We start from the raw sequence: 7,483 nt of genomic DNA, 5'->3' as shown, positions 1-7,483 counted from the left end.
TAAGGTTGGAATATCTTAACAGAACAGAAAAATCTAAAGTTACTTAAAAGTTATGAATAGTTCAGCTCCTTAACTTAATTTCTTAAAGTGTTAGGATTTACAGCTTAGGCTAAAAGGATATTACTATCTTGATATTTAAAGAAATTAATCAATCAAAAATTTTTTGAAAATATTCTTTGTTGAAAGTATTACATATGTCCCCCTGTTCCCCCCATTGACCCATTCTAGCCCACCCCAGCCCCCTTCACCACCTTATCGTCTGTGTCCATGGGTTATGCACATATACATGCAAGTTCAACATTAAAAGATAACACTTAAAATCACTTAATTTAAAATCATTCATTCTTTGCTTTAACCAACCAATGTTTACAGAGCACACAACATACAGGCACTACATGGGGCACTGGGGTCTAATGCTGACCAAGGTTGACATGAACTTTGCCTTCATAAGCTTACAATTAGTAGCAGATAGGAAAAGTAAGGAAGGTATTACAATAGTGTATAGTAAGTGTGTGATAGGACTGTGTTTCACTCATCCAGTTACACCCAAGCCAGTGCTGGGACTGTCCCTTCCATATCACCATCTCGTCTTTAGGTATCAGGGCCCATCACCCTCTGTTGGGAGAAGAGTTTATGAGTATCCTAAGCTCTTAATAAATGGAGGGTAGTAGTGACTACCCATGTATTTCAGATGAAAAACTACAATAAACTGAACTATAAGAATCAAAACTGTCAAGGACAAAACAAATGGCTGACATGACTTCTCCCTTTGAGCAGTGTGTGCTATGCCTCGATGGTTACAAGAGGTTTATAGGCATTGGTTCAGCTTCAGCAGGTATCCCCAGGACTGTCCCCCATGGCTAGCAATTCTCCTGATGCTGGCCCTGCTTGCCTATATTTGTTCTGTCTGGTCAGACCTCTCATTCCCAGGCCTCCTCCTCTAAGGCCATGCCTGTCCTCCACCCCATCACACTCCTCCTCCTCAGCCCAAAAGGACTCTCTATTTAGATGTAGTGGTGGGGAGGCAATGCTCCATTTTTCTTTTATCCTCTTTCTACTTCTATTTTTACAGTCTAAACTCTGTTCTCAAATTCCCTCAGGACTTCTCTTCAGATATTCAAAAGCCTGTTTAGAGGTTTTAAAAAAAGAAATACTGAACATTGACTGTTTCCTGCTTTTTAGATTCCTGCCTTAACAATCCTACTTCTCCAGGCAAAGTAGATGTCTCTGACAAAGGGGAAAGTCACACTAGCAGAGGATGCTGGGAAAAGAAAAGCACAAAGATGGATATTTCAAAATATTATCATGCAATTAGTGTTATGACAAGGTAAGTGCAGAATGTTGAAAGCCAATAACCTATCATTTCATGTCAGAATGTTACGACAGTTGGACTTCATTGTGAGAGCATTGCAGAGCCCTCAAATGGTCTTAAGCAGGGGGAATGAAATCTTCTGACAATTTGGGTGCAGTGTGAACAGATTAGAGGGAGAACAGAATGAGAGTGAGAACAATTAGAACACGAATGCAGAATCAAAGTGTAGTGGCTAGCGTAGGATAATACAGTGGGGTTGGAAAGGAATGGATGGTTTTGTGAGATGTTTAGGAGGTTCAACTGGCAACACTTAGTGGCTGATTGAATAAGGGGGGTCGAGGAAGAAGAAGAGTCAAGGGTGACTCCCAGGTATCAGATGTAAACGACTGAATTTCCCATTCCCTTGAGACAAGGAACACAGAGGATGAGCTGAAGGTGGAGAGCCAATATAATGAGCTCAGTTTCAAGCAAGTTGGAACACTCAAGTGTTGAAGTTAAACAGGCAGTTGTATATACAATTTGGGACTCAAGAATGAAGTATGGGCTGAAAACAGAGATTTGGACTTTACCAGGGTGGAGAAAATAATTCCAACAGGATGACTCAGAATATCTGGGAGAATATTTTAAAAACTAGGGAACAAATGGTGACTAAGTCAGGATGTTGCAAGATATTGAAATTCCAAGGGTTAGAGAAGGAAACAAGAGCCTGCTAAGTTAACGGAAAAGGAATTGTAAGCAAGGAACTGGGAGAGTGGCATGCCATAGACACTAAGAGAAAATGTTTTTAAAAATCAAGTGTAGTAAACAGCAACACAAGCTGTGGAGAGGTCAGGAAGGTAAAAATAGAAAGAGTGTGTATTGGCTTTAGTCACAAGACCATTGAGAGTTTCAGAAACCAAATCACAGTGGTTTCAAAACTGAAGGGGAGTTATGAGAATGGGGTGAGTAAGTATTGACAACTATTTTCATAAGTGTGGCTGAGAAAAGGAGGTGAGAGAGAGTGGGGGGTGTGGTGGTGGAGGAGGGGCATGGTTTAAAATGGAAGGAACAAATAATTTTAAATGCTTTTATGATTTGAATTAATTAACATTTCTAGCTTAAAAATTCTCAGATTATGCTTTTCATTTATTAAATATACAAAGTAATTTTATTAGTGAGTAAAATATGTGGATAAGTTAAATCAAAGCTCCTTTTTTTTGCCTAAAATAGCCATAAAATAAAATAAAAGTAACTTTCATTTAAAATCTCTTTCATTGCTACTTTCAGAACATTATCATCCCCCCACCTTCTTTAAATACAAGACAAAATACCACCTACGGGTTTGATGCTAAGCAGCTATACCACCTTTTGGCCTTTTCTGTCCCTGCTGTTGCAGTTCTGCGTCACCCACCCAGCTCTTTCACTTCTTTCTCTCAATCACCAACAGTTGATAGTCCATGACGCTCCAGGTTGCCCTGCTGCTTTCAGCCTTGGTCACACTCTCAGAGTGACTTATCATCAGATTGGATCATCATTTTTACTTTCCAAGGTCTCTCTCAAAGAGCTAGTTCTAGTATTAGAAGCAGGATAAGTTGGTGATGGGTTATTTTTACATCTTTATGTTCAACCCTTGGTTTCCTTGCAGAAATCCTTTTAAAGGCTTGTCCAAATTGCCAAGACTCATTAGTCAAAACTGGTAATAAAATCTGTAAATCCCTTATGGTCCAGATAAACTTAATTTCATCATAATCTGGGGCCAATGGGAGTGGTCATCATTTGAATCCCATCTGCATTCACTTGCCTCTCAGGACATCTATCTTCTTTTCCATATATGGCATGTGACTATATGGTATATGTTCCAAGCAAGGACAGAGCCTCCATTATTATCTTAAATATTAGTAAAGCATAATACCTTTCTCAAAATTTTTAGATAAATATAAATAGGAATTTTCATTCCCCAAGTGGTAGAGTAGCTTATATTGAACTGATAGCAATTAGAAACTGTGAACAAAACAGAAAAGCAACTATTTGAAGTCAGTGGAAGGCAACCCAAATGGGCAGAAACAGGAGGGCATTTGATTCTTGAAAAAAGGGAACTGCCCTTTTTTACATATCTTTTGCCCGGAGGGCAGTACTTATTCTTCCTGGTGCAAAGTAGTTAGAGCTCAAGTTGGAAAATGTTTGTTCTCTACTTTCTGAAAGTGTTTGTGTAGTATTGCTCTGTTTTCCTTCAGTATTGATACAATTCAATAATGAAACCATTTGGGCCTAGAGGTATTTTTGTGAACAGATTTTTAAAAAGGCTTCCATTTCTTTAATAGATGTACTGTACTTCAGATTTTCCATTTCTTTTGGTTTTAGCTTTAGTAACTTATATTTACCAAGAAATTTGTCCACTTGATCTGTTGTTAAATATTAGCATTCATAATATTCTCTTATTATCTTTTTAAATATCTGTATGATCTGCAGTGATATTCCCTCTTTTACTCCTGACATTTATAATTTGGAGCTCTAGCCAAGGCAATTAGATGAGTAAAATAAATAAAAAATATTTAGATGAGAAGGGATAGGAAAGAGGGAGCATATAAAGGCATGAGGAAACTTGACTGCAATGGATATAAATAATATATTCATTATCTTGATTGTGGCTATGGTTTTTTGGTCTATAGGCATATTAAAACATATAAAATTGTATGCACTAAATACTTTCATTTTCTTGTATGATTATTTTACCTAAAGCTGTAAGAAAAAAAGGCATAGAGATTAGAAATGAAGTAAAACGGTCTTCGCTTGCAGATAACATGATAGTCTACATAGAAAATGCTAAATATTCTACAAAACAACTAACCGGGTAAATTTAGCAAGGTCACAGGATACATTATCAAGATGCATAAACCTATTACATTTTTATAAACTAAAAGTAAATAATAGGAAAATGAAAAAAATTTAAATCCGTTTAAAAACCATAAAATACTAAGGGATTGATTTAATGAAAGACATACAAGAGCTCCATACTGAGAACTGTAATACATTCCTTAGAGAAATTAAAGAATACCCAAAATAAATAGGATATACCCTGTTCATGGTTTAAAAAGATTCACTATTATTAATTGTCCTCATATTTATCTGTATATTCAATGTACTATCTATCAAAATCCTACCAGATATCTTATAGAAACTAAAGAGCTCATTCTAAAATTTATATGGAAATGCATAAGACCTAGAATAGCTAACAAAATTCTTGATGAAAGAAAGATGGAAGAAAGGAAGAACCAAATTAAAGGCCTATAATACATGATTTAAAGACTCACTATAAGTTTTAGTAATCACAACAGCGTCATATTGGTGTTAGGATATACAAATAGGTCAGTAGAATACAATAGTCTAGTTATAAATCCACATACATATGGTCAATTAATTGATTTTTAACAAATGTGTCAAGAAAATTCAATTAGGAAAGTAAAGTTTTTATTAACAAAATAGTTCTGGAACAATTGAACAAATGTATGGGGAAAATCAACTTTGAATCTTCCCTTATACCTCATAAAAGTTAATTCAAGGTGGGTTATAGTCCTGGCCGGTTGGCTCAATTGGTTAAGCATCATCTTGTGTACCAGAAAGTCGCTGGTTTGATTCCTGATCAGGGCACATACTTAAAAGGTAAAACTATAAAGATTCTACAAGAAAAAGCAAAAGATTTATGTGATGTCAAGAGAAACCAAATAAACTAACAAGCAAAGAAGAAATAGACTCATGGATACAGAGAAAAGACTGACAGCTGTCAGAAAGGAAGAGGTGAGGGGTGAGGGGTTAGGTGAGAAGGGTGAAGGCATTAAGTAAAGAAAGAAAAGAAAAGACAAGGGACACAGACAACAGTATGGCGATTGCCAGAGGGAAGGCGGGTGAGGAATGGCAGAAGGTAAGGGGGGATAAATGGTGATAGCAGGAGACTTGATTTGGGATGGTAAACACACAATGCAGTATACAGATGATGTAGAATTGTACACCTGAAACCTGTGTAAGTTTGTTAACCAATGTCATCCCAATAAATTCAATAAACAATAAAATTATATGAACACAAAAAAAAGATTGCATAAGAAAACATAAAAGAGTATCTTTGTGACCTGGGGTAGGCAAATATTTCTGGGAATGGATATAAAAACACTAAAATTAACAAAAAACTAACAAATTGGACTGCATACAAAAATTTTTAAAGTCCTTGTTAAGAAAATATTCCCAGTACATGTAATCTGACAAATATAAGTATCCAGAATACACAACTCAAAAGCAAGGTTGACTTATCAGACCAACAGTTTCTGTAAAAGGCTTCCAAATTTAGAAGGAAGTAGGAACTTTAGACAGTCCCATGGCACCTGGAGCCAGCCCTAGCTCCTGGCGGAGAGCTTTCTAAGCAAGAGTAGCTTCCTGAGATAGACATCTCAGGACATGATCCACTCTCTTTCCTAGTTCCATCCATTCACCAAAATATGGTCACTAAAACCTTACCAGAGACCTTTTATAAGCCAACTGGCAACGCTGTATTTTCATTCAAAATCCAGTTGAGGTCAACTCTCTGAATTTTGTAACTACCGAAAACCCTGGAGTATATGGGAAGCTGCTCTGAAAGCTTTCTGAAAGTCTGCGTGTGGGTGGGTAATCAGGGCTGTGGTTACTGTAATTCAATTAAGGATTAAATATAGAAAGTTTTCAGAGTCTAAGCATCTCAGAAGGAAACATTTATACAGTTTCTTTTCTCAGAGAGCCATGCTTCAAACAACTGGTTGATGAGTCCAGTCAGATTTATATGAGTGTTTGCATTTCTGCCTTTAAGACTACAGCTTTCTGAGGATGAGTGTAGAATGCATTATGGTGAACTAAGAGGATTATTTTAATGCTATAAATGATCATTTTAGCTAACCAAGCACTGTGTGCTGGTGAGGAGAGTTTAAATTCTGAGGTCTCAATCAAAGTATTGGAAAGCTGTTTCTCTCAGATTATAGCCAAGAGAATGCCATTTCCCCCTGATTGTTAAAGCAATATTTGCATATTGTAGATATTTTGTAAGGCCTTAAAAAGTTAGAAGTAAAACATTACCTTATAATTCCATATTCAGTTTTCCTTATTCATATCATCATAGTTTAGATCGTGTAATAGCTTGCTCTTTTTCTCTTAACATTTTATTATAAGTATTTCTCTATATTTAAAATTCTTGGCAAACTACTTTTCCCAAAAGGTGGATATTAAAATCATTTCCAGTTTTTCTTTCTTTATGCAATGGTGAATAATGATTATCTCTGTGCACTAATTTTTTAAAATCTATTTCAGAATATATTAGAATTCTATCCAGAATTATATATTAACTAGAGGCCCGGTGCACAAAAATCTGTGCACTCTGGGGGGAGGGAGGGGTCCCCCAGCCCGGCCTGTGCCCTCTTGCAGTCTGGGACCCCTAGGGAGATAATGCCCTGCTGGCTTAGGCCTGCTCCCGCGTGGCAGAGGGCAGTCCCAATCCCTAGATGCAGCCTCTGGTCGGGCTCAGAGCAGGGCTAATTGGGGAGTTGGGGTGCCTTCCCCTGTCATGCACAAAGCAGGGCGGATTGGGAGGTTGCGATGCCACCCTCAGTCATGCTCAGGGTAGGGCCGATTGGGGGGTTGGGGCACTGCCCCCTGTCACACTAAAGGCAGGGTCGATGGGGAGGTTGTGGCGCCACCCCCTGTCATGCACAGAGCAGGGTCGATCAAGGGGTTGGGGAGCTCCCCCATGTCACGCACAGAGCAGGGCCAATCAGGGGGTTGAGGAGCTCCCCCCTGTCACCCACAGAGCAGGGCCGATCAGGGGGTTGGGGCGCCGCCACTGTCACACTCAGGGCAGGGCTGATGGGGAGGTTATGGCTCTACACCATCACACACAGAGCAGGGCCCGTGGGGGGGGAGGGGGTTGGGGCGCCACCCTCTATCACCCACAGAGCAGGGCTGATCAGGGGGTTGCGGCACCACACCCTATCACACACAGAGCCGCAGGGCGATTAGGGGGTTGGGGAGCTCACCCCTATCAGGCACAGAGCAGGGCTGATCAGGGGGTTGGGGTGCCTTCCCCTGTCATGAACAGAGCAGGGCGGATAGGGAGGTTGTGGCCCCGCCCACTGTCACACACAGAGCTGCAGGGCGATCAGGGGCTTTGGGCGCTGCCCC

The 7,483-nt window shown here is 39.2% G+C and overlaps 1 long non-coding RNA gene across 1 annotated transcript in view; it reads left to right on the top strand.

Annotated features, from left to right (window-relative positions):
* The first annotated feature begins 2,011 nt into the window (after positions 1–2,011).
* LOC132230748 (uncharacterized) overlaps positions 2,012–7,483 on the top strand; it is a 54,893-nt gene continuing 49,421 nt past the window's right edge. The window contains exon 1 of the long non-coding RNA XR_009451928.1: positions 2,012–2,253. This is a non-coding gene — a long non-coding RNA (uncharacterized LOC132230748). The remainder of the gene's footprint in view (positions 2,254–7,483) is intronic.

This window comes from Myotis daubentonii, chromosome 3 (genome assembly GCF_963259705.1).
Source record: "Myotis daubentonii chromosome 3, mMyoDau2.1, whole genome shotgun sequence".
Lineage (NCBI taxonomy): Eukaryota > Metazoa > Chordata > Mammalia > Chiroptera > Vespertilionidae > Myotis > Myotis daubentonii.
Note: the sequence above shows the minus strand (reverse complement) of the source record. Positions and strands in the feature narration are given on the sequence as shown.